Below are 21,748 nucleotides of genomic sequence, written 5' to 3'. Positions count from 1 at the left end.
CACAGTGTAGTGGGCAGAACGCTGAACTAGATTTTAATCAACTTGCCCCAATTCTTATCTAACTGGCATAAATAAAGTCCAGATAAATAATACAGCCTACTTAAACCCCAGTTTTCTCACCTATAAAATGAGGATAATGATATATTTTTCATAAAATAAGGATAATTGCATTTACTTAAAAAATGGATTGCTACCAAGATCATAATACCTACTATATAAACTAAAGCATCTTATACAAATATAAGAAAAATTCTATTCAAAAATTCTGTATAAATAGAACAAAGGACTCTTGCCCTGATGAAAGGGTTAAAATATTTTTTTTAGGTTCACATCTTCATTCTTAATGTCTCTCCAAAACTGTTTACTATCTTGTATTTTTATTTAAGCATATCTGAAAAAAAATGTTGAAGTCACATACTCATGTTCATCTGTTTCACTCTGGAGAGAATTCCATGTTCTTCTGTGATGCCTACATCAATGTACGTATTGCCACACGTTTATCTAAACTAAATTTAAACTGAAGATGTCTGCCTACAATTAAATTTTGCAAAGAATAAATAAATGCTCACTACTATTATTTCTGAATTACCATCAAAGTCCATCTTAACTGTTCTTAACTGTGGTATACACTTGTGCAAGAAGGCACATATATCTGAATTTCAGTTCGTCTAGGAGAGAAGAGCATCTGCTATTTATACAGAAGAAAATCAGCCAGAATACTGACTTTAGACATCAGCCAAACAGTTCTTAACTTTTATGGGTTTTAATTATTTAAGACAAATGACAACTGTTCATATTTGGTGCCTTATTTTAAAACACATACTTATGTAATCAAATATGAGAGTTGAGACTTTTTGAACCTTGATAAGGCACTGAGTGAACTCTCAGGATTTTAAATATGGAAAACACAATCCTAAATGACTAGAAAATGGTCATACAATTCTCTCTCCAGTTAGGTTTACCTTGTAACTTGGTAGAATTAAATCAACCATTAAAAGTATGGGAAGCATATTTTCTAAAAAATCAAAATATACTTTATTTGTTAATCATTTATTTGTAATTTGCCATGTTCCAAAAAGTAATATATGATGAACCTAAGAGACTAGGTCACTCTGTGCCCATAAATGCATATGTTTGGCATTTGTACCAGATAACATTACAGCCTATGTCTAAATTATTTTGAAAGGAGAGGTGAAATAATTTATTTTCTTAAAGAATTTATGTTACAAAATAATTCATCTCAAATAAATTGTAATTTTCACTATTTACAGAAAGAATTCCTTTACATATAACTATTCAGAAATGGGTAAGATGCAGAATTAGAACTCTACTCTTGTAAATCACATCTAAAAATCAGAATTAGGAAAAGTGAAGCCACCCTAGGTATTATGATTAGACAGAAACTCAATAGAGAGAACTATGCACCTATGCAACTATCAAGAGGCCTAGAGAAATGAAGGTGAAGGTGTTATTTTCAAAAATTCTAGAAGTGAGATGATTAAAGGGACGCTGTGGTCATAACCTGAGCTGTCTGTAGCACAAAAATGAAATACTTCAAAGTCAAAGAAGATCGTCACTATTTATCTTGGTCAACTACTCGCCTCTCTCAGTTGAGCCGAGTACAAACCAAAACAGAAAGGAACTGCAAGGTGGTGCCATGTGCACTTTTAGCCACGACACTTAAGAAATCAAATGGTAATGCTAATAGAATCCTTTCGAGTGGAGGAAATTACGCATTTTCTAGGATGATGGCTCCACTTTCCACATCTGCTTTTGAAAGTTCTACATCCTGTGGAAAATCGTACAACCTGATGTGACCTTGGCAGTAAACAGCTTGCATTGCCTTGAGTGGAAAATCCCGAGTCTTAATCAGATCAGAGCCTGATGATCTTGTCATATCATCAGAATCACTTGGATTCAATTTATTTGCCTCCTGTCAACTTGTGCTCAGGGATTTCCAAAGTTAGCGTTTGTCAGCTTCACTCCAGGATCCTTTCTCAATCTGCTTTCCCCACATCTCATGATCCCTTCAATATTTCTATACCTGAACCTTTTTGCCCTACTACAAGCTTGACTTTGCTATCTGTTTCAATGTGCACAGGGATTAAAAAAATGCTGATGGCTCAATATTTTGTGTATGCTGTGCAAATTTATGTGTGACAAATCCATCAGGGACTGCAGGCAGGGGATGTGATAAAAATTCTCATTCCTTGAATGTACTAAAGCGGAAAAAGTACCAGAATGTGGCAAATAAGAGAAGCCGCAATAGTTAATTATCATGACACACAGCTCATCTGTAATTAATCCTTTTCTTCAGCAGGATTCTGCAACTGTAGCATAAAAAAAAAAAAAAAAAACAGGTCAGATGATGCTTTAATTAAGGCTGTACAGTGTTGCTGCTTCTACAGCAACAAGAACTGTTTTTTGTCTATAGGTGTGTGTGAAGCACTACAAATATTTTCTTAACATCTTTACAGATTGCTGTTTAAGCATCTTTGCTAGCATTATGTCTAGAGACAGACTGATTACAATTCAAAGGAGTTTTTCTCTTCTCCTCACACCCATCTTAGGAGCCACTAAAACAATCTAAATGTCATGCTAGTGGGAGGAGACACTCTCACCACGGAGCTAGAAATGAAACATGAGGTGCCATTGCAATTGGGAATGGCACTGTCTTGAAATTTACAACTCTCTTAACCAGCTACCCAGGATCAGATCAAGGGCCTATGGTGTATGCTCACTTGACAAGATGTGGCTGGTTGTGAATCCACCACTGTCACCCTCAAATATTAATCCCCTGCTGTGATATTCAGTGGTACAATGTATAGTGTAAGAAGATAACACAAAAGAAAAATTTTATGGTCACCCTACTGTGTCTGCAATTCTTTTACAAGTCATTACATTGAATAAGGCTGGCAGTATGCCCTAGCTAGATCCCATAACAACAACAGTTAAAAAAAAGGCTTGTCCTCTGTTTACAAAGATACTGCTATTGCCAGAGAACAGAGTAGAACTGTGACAGAAACTACTGCTCACCCTTATCTGTGTTCTTTTCTTTGGAGAATAGTTGGTCACATGTCCCAGATCCATTGCAATTAGTCATGTGATTTGTTCTCACAATAACACCTGAGAAGAAGCAACATGTCACTTCTGTGTTAAACCAGTTTAGAATGGTTGTACCTTCTCCACGTTCTTTCTTCTATGTTAGCTGATTTCAAAGAATCCAACAGAACCCTTCAAGGCCCTAGACTACACAGGGACTTTATGTGGAAGGCCCGCATTCATCCCATTAACTTGCATTGAACTATGATTTGAGCAAGTAGAGCCACTACTGTGGTGAGCCACTAAGCTTTGGGAGTTTTTGCAATAGCACTTCACCTATGCCAACTGATACCTGTGCTGTATTATTACATGCAGTCAGCCTCCTAAATCTGTGGGTTCCATGTCCACCAATTCAATTAACCACAGACTTAAAAATATTACCCACAAAATTCCAGAAAAGACCAAAAAAGCAAAACTTGAATTTGCCACAAGCAAATTACGACACTGGAGAAGACTGTCCCTTGGACAGCAAGGAGATCAAACCAATCAATCCCAAAGGATATCAATCTTGAATATTCATTGGAAGGACTGATGCTGAAGCTGAAGCTCCAATACTCTGGCCACCTGATGTGAAGAGCTGATTCATTGGAAAAGACCTTGATGCTCGGCAAGACTGAGGGCAGGAAGAGAAGGAGGCAACAGAGGATGAGATGGTTGGATGGTTCAAAGGATATGAGTTTGAGCAAACTCTGGGAGATAGCGAAGCACAGGGAAGCCTAGTATGCTACAGTCCATGGGGTCGCAAAGAGTTGGACATGACTGAGCAACTGAACAACAACAAGCAACTATTTACATAGCATTTGCATTGTATTAGGTATTATAAGTAATTTAGAGATGACCTGAAGTTTATAGGAGGATGTTCACAGGTTGTATGCAAATACTATGTCATTCTATGTGAGGGACTTGAGTATCTATGGATTTTGGTGTCTGTGAGGTGGCAAGAGTCCTGGAACCAACCTCCCACAGATACCAAGTGAAGACTATTTGTAATATCTCCACAGTTTCTCTTGTGATCTGTAATATGTATTTGTGGGACACCTGAATAAGTACCTGGATCTGATGAGACTTTTGTAACATAGTTTGTGTGAATAGCATTTTTCTCTACACTGTAACAAAATAACTACACTGGTACACTGGTCTTAAAAACCTTAGTTTTCCCTTGACCAAAGTAATCACTTTGAACAATCTACCCAAGAAGTGACCAAGACCTGTCATTAGGCAGTCTACTTCTAAATTCTAGGAAAAATACCTAGCTCAGCACTGTAGGCTTTAATACATTTACAGGTAAAATATGCTGCTCTATGCAGGTTACAGAGTAACCAGAGAAAGTCTACCCTTGTTTGGAGGGAGGACTCTGGAGACAGCCATTATAGGTCTGTCACCCTGCATGCATACAGAGAGTGAATGGTCATCCTTCCATTATAAATTGCATAAATTTTAAAAGGCATATTGACTTCCTCCCAGCTTACTTGATGGAACGATGTATCTACAAACTATACAGCATTTGATAGGCAAGAAGGGAGGGATTTTGCTTAGTGTAGCTTATAAGCAAAGGGTGTGACTACTGCTTGCCCCAAGAATATTATACTGTTCTCCTTAGCAGAGATCCCTGAGGTTCTGATGAATGATTCTCTGAGATCATATTTCTGAAGCTCTCAAACAGGTCTGACTGCTTCTGTACACATAAATACACAGTAAAACACAGTCTTCTAGAGAGACAGGGGTGGGGGTGAGGCACTGGAGGGATGGAAAGAATGAGGAATAGATATTAAAGCCTTGATCCTTTGCATTTCATCTCCCCAAAAAACTAAATTAAGCCAAGGTAACTCTTGACAGATTATTTTCACTTTTGCACTCTTTTATTGTGCATAGTGATAATCACATCAATGCCATTACTTTCCTTCAAAAGCAATTGGCACTTTGGGACATAAAAATTTAAGCAGCCTCTCAACTCTTTGCCTGAGGTCTCATAATATGAGGGAGGCTGCACGGGTTTTGGAAATAATCAGAGAAGCAAAAAGCCAGAAGTAGTCCTTCTCTTCTATACCCACTCCACCCCACTAGGCCCAGCACTAGACTCCAGTGGAAGCTGGCACAGGCAAGTGGCAACTGCCTTCACCATTGTAAGTAAACGAAGTTATGCTTCTTAGAAGATGTACTGACTCTATTTAGAAATTGGAACCACTTTACCATTCGCCTCCCTGAGATTTATGTGGTTTGCTTAGTATGCACAGAACAGCAAGGGCCCTGTGATATTACCTCTTAGCCTTAGAGTCCTGTCTTAATGGACTCTGAGTGATACAAGTAGGATGTAAAAACCAGAAGGGAAAGCCCTGTTATTAGTGTTAAACTGTTTCAGACCCTGGAAATTGACTTTATTATATTTGACTTTTGCAAATGTATGTAAGGTCACCAATGTCTTGGCAAAGTCCACATTTCTACCCTGCTGTGCCATATGGGAAATGTGCCCACAGTGCTCATGCTGTCTGCTGTTGGTAAACAGCAGCTACATTACAGCACTTTCTATAGTGTGTGGACTGGCCCGTGGTACCCTCATGCTAGGACAGTGTGATGTTGGTAGCTGCTGAAATGAAGATATGGGAGATGTTAGGAATATTTTCTCAGTTGTTATCATGACAGACACCAGCAGAATAGAACTGACCCCAGTGTGACATACACAGTTCTTCCCAATTCCTCCTATTTCCCTCCACCTAGCACCTTTAGCAGTACAGAAAAGAAAGAGGGAGGAGGTGGAGGGAAGAAGGGAGGGAGGAAGTGAGCATTTAAGTGGTTCCACCAGTTACACAGCCCTTATTATTTTCCTCCTCTCCTCCTTTTCATTATTAACAATAATAACACAAATTCCTATACTCAGAATTAGTTATGCAAATATCCTGTGCTTTCTTTGTTTAAAAATTCTTAGCAGCTGCTACTAGGACATCAGAATATAAGTAGCATCAGGTGGGTATTATTATACCCAGCTGAACAGCTGCAGCACTTACATTTCATTCCATATATTACACTTCACCCTTACCTCCCCACAATAATAATGATAATAATAATAATGTTCTTTGTAAAGTTTTCATGAGGGTTCCCTCCAGGAGGCCTTGCCAACAGTAACAAAGAATGCATGGATAACTGAAAAACCACAGATAACTCAAACATTTGATTCTAGGCAATGGTTTCTCAAATTCTGTTTCATCAAGGAGTGGACCTAGAGACCAGATTATCTTTTTTTCTGCCTTGTCCATTGTCTAGTGGAAGGGTTTGGAGCTGTAAAATAAGTAAAGTGGTAGATAAAGAAGAAATCAGAGATCCAAATTCATTAGTATACATTTTAGATAATTACTTCCTAGATAACAAAATCACCAATGTCATCCACCAATCAACAAACATTTTCATTGTAGAATATACCACAGAAAAAAAATATTATATGGACCCTACACACTTAGAGCTGAATATCTTGTGGGAAAGATGTTATTAATATGGAAGAAATAATTTCAGAACATGTAACTGTAATGGCAGACAGAGGTCACAAAGAGATGGATATGCACCAGCATAGAAATAAGAGATAGTTATAGACCAGCACAGAAAATCTAAGTTAGGCCTTTGAAGGATAATTTTTGTTTTTGTGTGTAGAATATAGTGACATAAGACTTCCTGCAATCTTGCTGTATGTCATATTATTAATATTAAACAATGGATCATAAGGCTGGAGCCCAGAATTTAAAGTCCCCACAGTAGACATAAGAAAATACTGAATATTTCCTCACGTCAGAAACGTGCTATTTAGGTTCATCTTGTAACTATGTCTTGGCTTTATGTGGGAAAAGAAGTGAATTTTCCGGAAGGATGGTAAAAAGAGGATTAAATTATGGTTTCTACAGTGATAAGGGCTTCCCTGGTGTCCAGTGGTTAAGAATCCACCTTGCAATGCAAGGGACACCAGTTCCATCTCTAGTCCAGGAAGATCCCACATGCCGGAACAGCTAAGCCTAACACAACTACTGAGCCTGTGCTCTAGAGCCCATGCTCTACAACAAGAGAAGCCACTGCAACAAGAAGCCTGCCCACCAAAAGGAGAGAGTAATCCACGCTCTCCCAACTAGAGAAAGCCTGTGCAGCAATGAAGACTCAGTGCAGTCAAAAGTAAACAAATACATATTTAAAAAAATAAAGTGATAAGGACAAAAGGAAAGGGCTAAGCCATTGTATCTGCTCGATATGCCAAGTAGGTGGAGAAGGTCCATTTGTTGAATAGCTAGTAAAGGATAGGCAACAGGCTGAGCACTTTTCTTGAGATGCCTCAATTTTTCCCTCATAATAACCATCTGAGGTAGTTATACAGATAGGATGTATCTAGGCCAGAATACCAGGTTTCCCAAGTGACTCTAGTGGTAATGAACCTGCCTGCCAATGCAGGAGACATAACAGAAGCGGGTTTTATCCCTGGGTTGGGAAGATCCCCTGCAGGAGGGCAGAGCAACTCATTACAGTATTCTTGCCTGAAGAACCTCATGGATAGAGGAGCCTGGTGGGCCATGGTCCATAGGGTCACAGAGTTGGAGACGACTGAAGCAACTAAGCAGGCATGTACAGGCCAGAACACCAGTCTGCAGAGTCTAAGTCCCTTCTAGAACCCCAGACTGTCTTGTCTGGCCTAGATGTTGGTCCATCAACATTTGAGGTACCTGAAAGAACTAAATGTCCAAGTACACTAACTGAAAGTGCAGTTTAGTATAGCTTGTGTTTGACCCAGCTGCAGATACTTGGAAATGCCAATAATGTAAGTGAACAATTTGTCTAAAACCATATAATAGTATTATTCCCATTAATTCCATTAAGCTATGGAATGTAAGATTCACCATATAAACACACACACACACTCATATACTCCACACCACAGACACCACCACTGCCAGCACCACCACCCCACCACACAAGCACATACAGTCCTTTGAATCTCACTCTTTTCCCTAAAACAGTTCAGCTCCAGGAACATCAGCAAAGGCAAAGCTGGCTATTTGACAATTGAGGTGGTTTAGCCTGAGTCACTTTAAAGGATCTGAAGCTTTAAAGATTTACTACTTAATTATCTTCTTAATTCTGTAGATGTATTGCCTACAAAGAAATGGTCGGGTTTTCTGTGGCTGTTTTTACAAACACAAAAAATGACCAAATACAGGTAAACGGCACGAAGACTGAAAGAACGTGGGGCACTGGATCCTTGCACGCCTTCTCCTCTACTCCCACACTGGTTGCTCTGTCCTCTCCTGGGCACAGTTCCCATGGAAACATGAATTACCCTGGACCTCTGGCTAGGCCTGGTACAAGACAATTATAGAAGGGTTTGAAGGCCTTTGACAGGAGTGCCATCAACCCGCAAACATGTATGTGCTAATTAAACCTGAGACAGAGCTTACCTGTGTGTGAAACCTCAGGCCAATCTGGCAGGACATTGGCTGAGGATACAGAATTGGGGCCCTGCCCCTCTATAAAAACTACAGACTTCTGGTTCTTTCAGACTTTTGATCCTCTCACTTCTGGTCTCAAAATATTTTATTCTCTTATAAAAGCAGGTACTAAATCTAATTGTGAGCTTCAGAAACAATCTTTTCGCAGTTCAATTATTTGCACTGTCAGGTTTAACATCACCTATTCTGTGGGAAGAGCTCCCTTGGTGACTCAGACGGTAAAGAATCTGCTTGCAATTCAGGAGACCCAGATTCGATCCCTGGGTCAGGAAGATCCGTTGGAGAAGGAAATAGTTACCCACTCCAGTATTCTTGCCTGGAGAATTCCATGGATAAAGAAGCCTGGTGAGCTACAGTCCATGTGGTCGCAAAGAGTTGGACATGACTGAGAAACTAACACACACACACATATACTCATGCACACACATTCTGTGGGAAACTCCCTTTGCCCCTCCCCTGAGGGCAGCTGCATACTCGCTCTCTCTTCCACCTTCAGAGACTCATTTCCTGAGATGCTTCTGTCATCTGTTGAGACCTAAGAGGGTCCCTGAGATTTAAGGGCAGTTAGAGGCAAAAAAGAAAGAACTTGTTCACCCTTGCTGGGCACAAGCTATGAGGATTCTCTATCCCTGTGCTGGGAACACCAGCCCTTGGCCTGGATTTCTGTGTCTCTTCTCCCTGACTTTAATCTCTAAGTTTCTGATCACTGTGGAAAGTGGAAGTATTTCCACCTTCTTGTGGCCATCCATAAAGCCTTAGGAGGAATTCTAAATCATTACCTCTTGAAAATTCTAACACTAACATAGGAGGGGGGAAATTAACATTTAAAGTATTCTCACAAGATCAGAATTTTCCTTTTGGTTTCCAAATCTCTATTGGTTCTGATTAATCATAAACTGAACAAAGATTGTTTAGAATTTTCTACCCCTGAGTGATGAGTTTTTTATTCTGCCCTCCTACATATTCTATGTGTGTGTGTAGGGCAGGAAGGTGGAAAGTAGGAGTAGTGATGTGGATGCTGAGGGAAAATGAAATGACCTAATGAATTATTCTTTGTTAGTAATTCCTAAGGTCTCTGCCAGGTGATATCCATTTTCACATAAATTTTCTAAGTGTGATGCTTTATCCAAAATAAACGATGCCAAAGACTGTACTATAGTAGATCAGCAGGGGAAAAATTGTGGATTTCAAATCCTACCTTACAGACAGCAACATATTACCTACCCATAAGCCAACTCTGGGTTTATACACACGGAAAGCAAAGGAGGGGAAAAACTTCATTAATCTCTATGTTGAAAGCTTGTTTAAAAAAAATTATTGAGTAGTTAAATGACTCATTCCACAGAATGCTAAGTGAGAGGAAATCAACCTACTTTTTAGTGGTTTTTGCTTCTGAGTTACATCATAGGCTGTAAGTTTCAAGCCCTCCAGACTCTATCTGAAGCTACACCTGGCATTTGCTCATCTCTTGGGTAATATGATCCAATTCGGACTGTGGTTATTTACAACTGGCTCTTTGTGACTAGTTAAAAAAGATGTGATGAACCTAGATCACTAAAATGGGCAATCAACAGGCCCCAGGAATAAAGCAACACAGCTTCTTTGTCAGTTTGAATGCCCACATTGAAAGAGGGTGATTTCACCTGGTGAACACCCCCGAAAAAGATAGCATCTCCACCTCCCCATTCATGCTCAAGTTCCTGTAGATGGGATTAGACTGGAATGTGCCACCGCAGAAAAGTATGACCACAGAGAATTTATAGATTTAAATAGGCAAAATGTTGTGAGAGGCAAGTAAACTGATACTATGTGATGACAAGCATTGCCCTCCTAGACCTGACACTCCGGTTGGGGAAACATGACTCACCCACACGAAACAACTGGAGAACAATGAAGAAAATCTAAAAAGGAGTACTGGATTGTATGAACTTATACTACAAAATGTATGGACAGTTTTGATTGGTAGATAAGATGTGAGGTAGTTCTAACCTTAAAATAGAGAGATCCTCTGAAAAGCTGTAGAAGGCCAGCTTGTGCTGGACCAAGTGAGGCCAATAGATGGCGATTCTGTTTTCATTCATGCCACTCATTTAACAAATGAACAAGAAACCACTAAATGCCCAGCAGTTTGCAAAGTGCTGAGTATACACCACAGAGCAAAACATAGCAGCCCTGGGGAAACAATGAGGGAAGTGAGAGAAATTTAGGTGTAAGAAGTAAAGAAATAATATCTGGAAAATACCCTTTCCTACATCAGAAAAAGTCTATATGTTCATTCAATAGAAAGAAGGCTGTTATTGAAAGGAACATTTGCCCTAGTTGTAAATAAGCAATAAAATAACCTCAAACCAAGGTGCAATTGTCTTCCATATCACCTTACTTTTGTTTTTATTCTACCATTAGTAGAACACATCTTTATTTCTAAACACCATTTACTAAACAAATAATCACATAGCACTTGAATTTAAATCTTTGATCTAAATTTCACACATTTCTGAGATTAAGATGTTTTCAAGAGGAGAAGAATTTGAAGTGGCATAAAATATAAAGCATTTCCTTTACAGTTATATGGTGTAATGGAAAGTTCAAGAACTGGAGTCAAGAGACTAGCCTCAAGTTCCACTGGTTCTACTTATTGGCTGTGATATTAGGCATATTACTACTTTTGAACTTTAGTTTGGTCACTTGTAAAAATATCTAAACTATATGGTTATTATGAGACCCAAAAAAGATGCTGTAGATCTATGTGCCATGAACTGTGATCCATTATGCCAGTAGTAACTATTTTATTATTATTATCATCTTTGTAATAAATAAGTTGTATATTATGCTATGTCCTGTTTTGGGTTTTAAAGGGGTTTTCTGTTTGTGTTTTGTTTTTAGATCTCTTTCATTGCCCAGCACAATGCTTGGCACAGAGTAAATAATATATGTTTCTTGAGTAAAAAAAAAAGAATAAAAAGATAAAGTTTCTGATCAAGCTGATAGGATTTGTGCTTCGAAGTATTTTTCTAGGAGTGGTGAAGAATCTTCTTGACAGCTGGTTGAGTGAGGTTCACCACATATAGCCTGGAATAGTTGATGCTTCCTTTTCCTTTGCAGCAAGCCAAACTGGCCCTTCCTGGTATCAAATCCACGTCCTTGGCATCTCAGACTGTTCCTTGTTCTGACCGAAGAAAATGGATCAACCTAGATGACAGTGTGTACAGAGCCTGGTCCCACAGACGAGGATGTGTGGAGGCTTAAAAGGCCCATTTTTGAAATGACAGAAAGGAATGATTTGTGTCCCTTTAAAAAAAAACTATAATGAGCTCACAATTTCAGCTTTCACCCATCCAAACATTGAGTTGGGGAACCACAGAACAGTGCTTCTTTCTAGAATCCCTTGTAACTAGACTTGTACACATATTGTACCCCTCATCTTCAGGGATTTTCACCTCTGTGTATTGTGTGTAGGCACCCAGGCAAATCGTCAACAAGACTCAACGAAGCCCTAACCACCCAGCCCATACATGTTGCAGCTCCTTCAACTTGTTTTCCATTCTGCCCAACCCCTGCACAAATCAGCTCTGAATGCCCAAGCTTGTCGTCACCTGGTACACAGAAATGCAGTCTAACACTGTATTTATTAGCAACCCTTTTCCCTTATGTTTAATTTATTGTTACATTTTTTAAATGTACAAACAGTTATACCAGTTTTATACACAAAACCACAGGTACCGTTTTGTATCTGTCAAAATTCCAGCAGCCTGTGGAGAGAGACAGTTGAATAGATGTCCTATGCTGCCATCTAGTGCTTTTCCTAAGACCAGGCTTGTTCATTTTTCTAGCAATGAGACAAAGGCAGCTCAAGACGCCCAAATTCTGGAACAGCTACTGATATGCATTATTAAACAGATGCATTTATGACACTTGGGCCGTATTCCCTGGAACCAAGCAACTTAACTTGTTTTCACACAACAGCAGCTTACATCCCTGCTCTTGACTGGCAAAGCTCTGGCCTTCTACCCTGGAGGCACCTGGTGGAAGTCCAAACTGACTGGGCAACAAAATGCCCCTCTGAGTTTCTGGGTACAGTTCCCATCTGGCCAAGGTTCTGTTGGCATGTCTCAATCTCCAGGAGGAACAGTCTGATCCCGATGCCTTGCCTATTACTTCAGTTTGGGGAGAAGATACAAAGGAGTCAGACAGCTTCTTGTAAAAAAAATAAATAAATAAAAAAATAATTATCTTTAAAGTGGTCTAAAATAACAGCCATTTTCTTTTCAGTGGCCAAAGTGATGCTTCTGAATTTTCTCTTGGTCCTCAGCTCACACAATTTGTATAACTAGTTAGATTCTATATCTGATTTTGAATTCCTCCCTTTATCTTTTCCTGGATCTCAAAAACATTTTCTCTTCTCAGTCAACCAACACATCTCTCTACTGCACACATGCTATGCTAAAAGCACTGCATTAGGCACTGGTTAGTGGGTGGATAAATAAGAAGAACATACCCTTTCCATCTGTGTCTCTGATCACTTCCTGCCTCTGGTTTCTAAGAGGCTTTATCATCCTTCTCTCTCTAGATTCTCTAATGCTCCTTCTTCTTGTCCTTTAAATATGTACAAGCCTCTCTTCTAGTTAAAATAAGCAGAGACTTGATCCCTCTGTACTTTCCTGATACCGGCAAATTCTTACTTTCCATGCTTGTATCTTTTATATTTTATCTCAAGGAAATGAAAGATTCATTGACTCAGTATCCTATTGTTCAAACACATAGAATCAACTATCTGACAAATTAGGGCGCCCCCTTCCTACAAGAGGAAGTGGTATCTGTTAGGGCTGCAGATCCCAAAAGTGATTCCTGAATGGAAAAGTCGTCACAATAGATGACCTCTAAGTTCCTGCCACCTTTGATTCTGTCCTTCTAAGCTTAGTTCTAGTCCAATCTCCACTTCTTCTCTAGCCACTCCCTACTTAACTCTGTCTGTAAACTCATTACTTTCCAAAAAGGAAGTTAGCTTGTCTAGGTCAAATAGTTCAATTTTCCTTCCCCCTCCTGAATTCATTGCTTCATCATGGCATCCTGACTGCACCCCTTTCTTGAAGCATTCTCCTCTCTTCTCTACTTTGCTCATCCTGTTTTTCAAATAACTCAGTGTCCTCCATTTTTCACTGATTTCTGGTCTTTCTTTCAGGGGACTTTATCTAACTTGGATTTTGTTCATAGGTATGATTGTGAATTTACAAATATATTTACTCACTCCCTCTGTACCCTTATACAATGCTTCATGATGATGTCAATAGTAGTGGTGACAGTGATAACTTTGCTCACATGACTTCAGCTCACATGACAATGATGCTTTGCTCACATGACTTCAGCTATCACTTTTACAAAGATAGTTTCCATATCCTCCATTTCCATTGTGATTTTTCAACCTCTTTCAAACCCATACCACCATTTATCTCTGCAGTAGAATAGTTCTCCATGGCTGTCCCATTGACACCCAAATCTCACCCCCTAAACAGACATGTCTCCCAATTCTTTCCATTATTATCTATGGCAACAATATTCCCAATCTTCAACTCAGTTCAGTACATTAGGTGTCTTTTGGATTTACCCTTCTTTTACTCTACAATATTTAACTTTCTCTAAGATTTGGAAATTTTTCCTTCTTGATTTCTTTCAAATACACGTCTTCATTTCCACTTCTGCAGCCACTGCATAATGAGTTTAAATCCTCAGTGCCTTATACCTGGGTTGTAGGGTAACCTCAGGACAGTTCTTTTGGCTTCTAATTCCACTTCTGTACTAGTCTATCTCACCAAAAAAAAAAAAAACAACTTGAGTGGTCTTTTAACTGCTATGATGTCATGCAATCACCTGTTACAATGCCACAATAGCTGTGTATTTTCCCTCAATGCTAAGTTTCTTAGCATCACACACTCAAGCCCAGCCCTTTCCCAACCCTATCCCACTTGCTTCAAACACACACTTCCTGACACATGTCCCAAGTTCCAGTCAAACTGATCTCTTCAGCCTTCCCAATACAGGAATATTTTGTGCAGAATAGTCTCCCCTTGGAAAGCTTCATTCACTCCTCCCAAAAACTAGATCTTATTAACCTCTCAAAATACATGTGTCCCTGACTGTGGTCTATGATGGATCATACCTGCTTCTGATCTAAACTCTACTATGAGACCCTTCCTCAGTGGTCTCATTTTTAGGGAACCATGGTGGTGGTTTAGTTGCTAAGTTGTCTCCAACTCTTGCAATCCCATGGACTGTAGTCCACCAGGCTCCTCTGTCCATGGGATTCTCCAGGCAAGAATACTGGAGTGGGTTGCCATTTCCTTCTCCTCGGGATCTTCCCAACCCAGGGATTGAACCTGGGTCTCCTGCATTGGAGGCGGATTCTTTACCTACTGAGCTATGAGGAAAGCCCCTTTAGGGAACCATAGATGCTCATAAAAAGCTTGCCGACAGACGTTGGCCTCATCATCCTCATAGCTGCTCTGTGACATAGCTGTATGACCTTATGGCAGGAGAGCCTCATGATGTCTGATCTGTGAGATTTGTGGCTGAGACTGAATGTTCATATCATTTTCTAACTAAGGAATTTTCGGGAATAGGCCTCCTCCATTCCAGAGTAGTAGTGATAACAAAGTAAGATACACTAGATAAGTAGTGAAGACAAAGAGGACAATCCAAGAACTTTTGACGTTGTGATCTGATGTGTTCACTCTGACATACCTGTTATGACATCAAATGGCACTTTTAATGTACAAAATCACTGTCTTTGTTGTGTCATTACTAATTAACCTGTGAAACCAACATCCCCAACATCCCCAGTTCTTACTGCACCTTTACTCTCACCATATGTATTTAAAACACTGGAAGTCTAAAGTTAAAATATTATGTCAAAGTCATGTTTCCATGTTCAAAAGCTCCTGGAGTCAAAACGGCTGTGCTAAAGCAGCTGGGTCTCAATGTCACGACACAACTGGCAACTTTGATGCGAGCTGGTGATCAGACGACAGAGTGACAACAGAGCTCTAAGGCGCAGGCTTGAGCATATTCATGGGTCTCAAACTGCAAGAACAGACCCGCATGATGAATTGGGGCCAGGAGGTGTGGTTCACAATGAGAAAGTCAGGAGGAGCTGATGTGCAAGTCACTGGCCTCTCCAGCAGGGAGTGTTTGTCATGAGCATAAAATGGACGGCTAACTGGGCGACAAGCAAGAGCTTAAGTTGCCTAGTGCTCTTGTATCCATCACTGGCAAATCTGAGAATGGGTGTTTATGACTTCCTCTTTTCTTGCTGACCTATTAATAGAAGCGAAGTTGCAATGGGACAGAGCATAGCTCAGAGGGTCTCAACAGGATGATCTTCAGTTTTGTCAGGAGTGTGGTTATATTTTTTCCAAGGAAAGTGCTTTGCAGACAGCTAGCTATTTTTCACCTTGTAGCATTTCATAATTTCTGAATATAGTGCTGTGTTCTGCTCCCCACAATTGGTTAGTGTTAGTTGTTCATATATGAATGATTTCACCATGGCAATTGTCAAAAGGTTGCTGTAGTTTGAAGAGATAGCTCTCCTGTCTCTGTGACAGAAAAAAACAAAAAAAATTGCTTATGTGGGTAGGAGGGAACCTTGTGTATCAAAAGTATCATTTTCTTGTTCATTTATTTGTTTACTTGTTTATTGCCTACCTCTCTGCACCCCACAACTCACCAGAAGGTAAGCTCCATGAGAGCCAGAATATTGCCTATATTCACTGATGTTATCCCCTGCTTTGCACAGTGATTGGCATATAGTAGATACTCAGTAAATATTTATTAAAGAAATAATTACTTTTTCAATAGGAAAATAAGGTCCCCAAAAGGAGTGGTTTGGTCCATTCCAAAACAGATTTGTGATTAGTTATGTTTTTCTCTGGGCCTTTTACTGCTCAGAATCCCTGCCAGGAAAGAAATGCTAAAACTCCCATCTTTTAAATATGTAGATCCCTGACATTTGGTTGCTTCATGAATTTTGCATTGCATAATGACAAGTGTTTAATTTTATAAACTGCTCCTGTAATAGATCATTTTCAAGGAGAGGCATAATCTGGAAATGCAGTGTAAAGTGCTGGTGCCGAATTAGACAAATGTCTTCCCCAAGACAGCGATCCTTTCCGTAGTAAATGTTTTCAAGCACTGACGGATTGGAAGCCATGGAAATAGTCTCAACACCCAGCTGGCAGACTGAGTAAGAAATGAGATGGTCCATGGAGCCTTCTTTCCTCCAGGCTGGTGTGTACCAACCCTCAGAATATCTCTGGAGCAATGGAAACACAAACAACTGACTTGTTTTTGGAGGCCCAAATGGCCTCGACTAATTTCTAACTGATTTTCTGTTACCACAAAAATAGAAGGGAGAGAGGTAGAGAAAAGAAATAATCACTTTTGGATTCTAAAAGAGAAAGTTCAGTACTTTAGGGTCTACCTTAAGTGTCTATGCAATACCCCCAGGCCTCTAGATCAGTTCATGTTGGTTTGAGGTTATAACTGGAAGAGAAGCCACACCAATGTGTCAGGTTGTGGATAATCCATGCTTCGAGCACCACTCTTCTGTCACTGATCTTCTCTGTTTCCTGCTTTCCTTGTCAAAAAAAAACATGCTCAATTGTGTTCCCTTTTTAACAGAAATCTGATTAAGAAAATTGAGATTAACCTTCAAAAGTGAGTTAGTGGCAAACTGGGGCTCTGTAACAACCTAGAGGGGTGGGATGGGAAGGGAGGTTCAAGAGGGAGCGGACATATGTATACCTATGGCAGATTCATGTTTCTGGCAGAAACCAACACAATTCTGTAAAGCAATTATCCTTCAATTAAAAAATAAACAATTGTTTAAAAAAAAAAGTGAGTGGTACAAAAGCTATATGGCCAAAAGAAATGGGACTGGCTTCATAAATTACACACAAAGATTATTTATTACACAAATTTCAACCAAGATATCCTTATTATGAAGCCACTGTATCAATTCAGTAGGAACACTGAAAAAAAATTTGATGTGTCAAAGGTGAAGAATACAAATTCATATGAAACACAAGCCCAATATATTTGGCACGGTTTGTAAAGAAGAGAAGTATGAGCAGTGCTAGTCACTCAGTTGTGTCCGACTCTTTGAGACCCCATGGACTGTAGCCTGCCAGGCTCCTCTGTCCGTGGAATTCTCCAGGCAAGAAAACTGGAGTGAGTTGCCATTCCCTTCTCCAGGGGAATCTTCCCAACCCAGGGATCGAACCCAGGTCTCCTGCATTGCAGTCAGGTTCTTTACCATCTGACCTACCAGAGAAGCCCCTGTAAAGAGGGCTGCTCCAAAAGAGACTTAGTCAGTTACCCAGTCAATCCTCAAGGTGGTCTGTCAGTCAGCAAGGCAGCCTCATGTAGCAGAGAGAATAGTGAACAAGAATCAGGAACCCTGAGTCTAGAAAATGTTTGTGAAATGACTATTACATCACAGGCATTAGATAAACTTTATACAGTTTAAGAAATCTGCCCAAGGTTTACATAGCTGGGACTCAAACCCCACATGTAAGATCCTGGTGTCACACTCTTAACCATTATACCATACTGCCTCCTAGTATCTCTGGCAAGTAACATTCAGTTCTCACAACTAAGTCTGAGTTGAACTACATAAGCTGTAAAGTCTTTTCCAGGTATACAAAACATTATATTGAGCAAGCAATTCTGCTTCTTTGACAGAACATAAATGTGACTCTGTGTGTGTGTGTGTGTGTGTGTGTGTGTGTGTGTGTTTGTGAATACACACAGCTTTCCAGCTCTGTCCTCCTCCTCTACTGAGGGCCCATCTTGCACAACTCTGGTAAGTGCTCCATAAATGAAACTGACCAGTAATACTTTGGACACACACTTTTTGATGCCTTGCTAATTTTGGCAGGAGCAAACTCATGCCATCCAGGTTTTACTGACCTTTCTTACTTCTAAGCAATCCTTTTCTTGTTTTGTTGATTCCCTGACCCAATACCCATAGCAAATATGCCTTATGTTATCTGTCCTCTTTCAGTACCCAACGCTATTAACAAACCCTCCCCAACCCTTACTTCTAGAAGATTATCTTTCTTCCAACATTTCTGAGACTGGTGATCTTAAAATCCCTATTCTTCATTTGACAGAATTTCTTTAAATGTTTACTATTCCCTTTCTCCTTTCTGCCTGTTTCAAGGTAATTATTGACAGCATTTTTTTTCAAACACACTTCCTCTGCTGCTCCAACTTATGGAAACTTGTGTTATAGTTTCTCCTTTCTCTTATGTTTTCCATCTCTCAATCTTCTCCTCATTTGTCTAGAGATATACTCAAGGCCTGCACATGAACTGACACTGCTGAAGATCACCTATGTGCCAGATATTGCATTAGACAATTTGTACAAAATGTTTTCCTTAGTCCTCACAGAAACCTCAAAAAGTTGATTTGATTACTGACATGTTATACGACAGAAAATAATGCTAACAAACACTGGGTCGAGGTCATACAGAAACTAAATTGGCAGTGCTAAGACTTAAGCCAAGTTTGACTCTAACTAGGAAGTTCTACTATATCTTACTTATTTCTTAATATAAATAAATAAACTCTTTCCTGCAACCCTGCTCTTTTAAGCTTTCCTTTTGTCTTTCACTACCAAACTTCAGTTAAACACAGTAAGTGTTTATAAAATGCCAGTTATGTGCAAATGACCAAGCTACATGTATTTTTCCCAAGGGAAGACAAAGATGAACAACATAATTCTCTGCCAGAAACTTCCAACCTAATAAAAGTATCAGATATGTAAATAACAATAAAATGAGGCAGAAAGAAGTGCTAAAAAACGCTATCAGAATCTTCTGAGAACACAGATAAAGAACAATTAATGCTTAGGAAGAATCAGAGTAGAGGACTTCACAAAATGATAGTTTCTGAGTCTTCCTTGAAGCTTTCAAACCCCTTCGAATTGCCCTACAATTCTCCCTTGGGACCATGTCTTCTCCCATCTCTTCCTTTCTGTTCTCTCAATCCCAACCAACACAACCACAGAAGCCTCAGAGTTGGTCTTCCCAGCTCTAGACTTTCCCACTACAATCCAACCCACGAAAGATCCTTTCTTCTGGTCTGCCCTTTATTAGGCCCAACTGAGATCCATCACTACCTGAAGAAATACCTTCTATGGCTCTCTGCCACTCGATGAGCAGGAATAAACTACACACAGGGTTGTTATAAGGGTCAAGTGTGATAACACATAGGAGAAGGATGTGAAAAACATACTCTCTAAAGACACACTGCTGTTAACATTATGATATACTTTACACCTGGGCCAGTGTCTGTCCCCTGAATTCACCCCTTGGCTCACGTCACCCTTGTTCCTATAATGCCTTTCTTCCTTGTTTCTAACTCTAAAACTCTATACTATGCATCTTAAGGCCTAAACATAAGAGCTACAGTTTTAAGAAAACATTTTCTGGCTTCTCAATGAAAATTTCCTCTGGCTTCTCTGAACATCCAGAGAGCTTTACTTCTAAATTTTCAACACATGTGTGACAGCCAGCCAAGTATCACAGACAGTTGAATATATGTCATAGTTTCCCTGTTTAATTGCAAGGTGAAGACCACTTTATTCATCTTGTAAAGTCTGTGCTAGGAGCACAGTGTTTAATTAAAGTAGGTACTCAAATATCTATTGAACTGCTGTTACTGCTACTGCTAAGTCGCTTCAGTTGTGTCCAACTCTGTGCGACCCCACAGACGGCAGCCCACCAGGCTCCGCCGTCCCTGGGATTCTGCAGGCAAGAACACTGGAGTGGGTTGCCATTTTCTTCTCCAGTTCATGAAAGGGAAAAGTGAAAGTGAAGCCGCTCAGTCGTGCCCGACTCTCCGGGACTTCAGGGACTGTAGCCTACCAGGCTCCTCTGTCCATGGGATTTTCCAGGCAAGAGTACTGGAGTGGGGTGCCATTGCCTTCTCCATCTATTGAACAGAAGAATATAAAATGGGACGTTATGTCACTATGTACTGAAATAAATTTAACGGAAGCAAAAGGAGGAATATTTTATATATCCGTTGTTGGGGTTTAGGGTTTAAGGCAGGGCATTAGGATACAGAAGATATGTACTTTTACAAAATATCACTACTGTGGAGACCATTATGGAAAGAATAAAATCCAAACCTGATCCTGCCCCCAGACCTGCATCTGCCCTTTTGTTTCTTATTTCCAGTACCAGTGATCCACTGGAAAATGTAAAGGCAAACATTAGATATGCCATCTTTCTCTCAGAAACTCAGGAACGGGGACTATTTTGAAAATCAAAGTGAGTAGCTTAAAGTCTCAGCTAAAAGCACACATTTTCTATTACTCTCCCTCAGTCTTCTCTCTCTCCCTCTGTGCCGTTTATGTCAAGTAACCAGGGGAGCTAGTTTAAGTGACATCTTGTTATAAACAGTTAAGCTGAGTGATGCTGCTGGAAGAAGGATGGGCTCGAGGAGATCTGGGACCATCATTAAAACCAAGGGCCTCCTTTGGTAGTGCAGTCCAGAGAGCTCGATTTCGCTGGACTCTCTAAAAGCAGACAGGAAGCCAAAAGATCTCTAAACTCCGACTCACGGAAGCAGGGGACAGTGCCGACAGCCTCCAGCCAGCCCCAGGTATGCGGACTGCAGATCTGCATTCAGTGCTCACTGACCCCCAGCTGCCATCCCTACCACATGACCGCATGGTGTCTGCACAGCAGGTGAGTCCTCTCCCTGCTGCCTCCTGGAGTTCACACGAGGACCGAAGAGAGTGGCTGACCAGGCTAGGCAGAGGGATTCTCAATTCTGCCCAGACTTTCTAGACTGAGCTCAGCTTTTATTTATCATTTTCTCTCAGGAAATCCAAAATGTTTCTCATATGCCTCTATCCACTTACTTCTCTTCCTGGGTAATCTCCAGCAAATCATTCATATCTACAAAATGCTCCCTTTTTCTTCTTCAGAAACTAGTAAGAGAGTCAGGGATGGTGTGCAGTTCTTTTTTTCTTTTTCCCGTTCATATTGTTTAAAGTAAAATTAGATGTAGTGCTAAGTCGCTTCAGTCATGTCCAACTCTCCAACCCTGTGGATTGTAGCCTGCCAGGGTGCTCTGTCCATGGGATTCTCTAGGCAAGAATTCTGGAG

At 40.1% G+C, this 21,748-nt stretch overlaps 1 protein-coding gene across 2 annotated transcripts in view; it reads right to left on the bottom strand.

The window, feature by feature from the left end:
- Positions 1 to 21,748, bottom strand: part of PRKD1 (protein kinase D1) — a 773,210-nt gene that overhangs the window by 580,795 nt on the left and 170,667 nt on the right. The window lies entirely within an intron of this gene.

This window comes from Giraffa tippelskirchi, chromosome 12, assembly GCF_054371585.1.
Source record: "Giraffa tippelskirchi isolate mGirTip1 chromosome 12, T2T-mGirTip1v1.2.pri, whole genome shotgun sequence".
Taxonomy (NCBI): Eukaryota; Metazoa; Chordata; class Mammalia; order Artiodactyla; family Giraffidae; genus Giraffa; species Giraffa tippelskirchi.
Note: the sequence above shows the minus strand (reverse complement) of the source record. Positions and strands in the feature narration are given on the sequence as shown.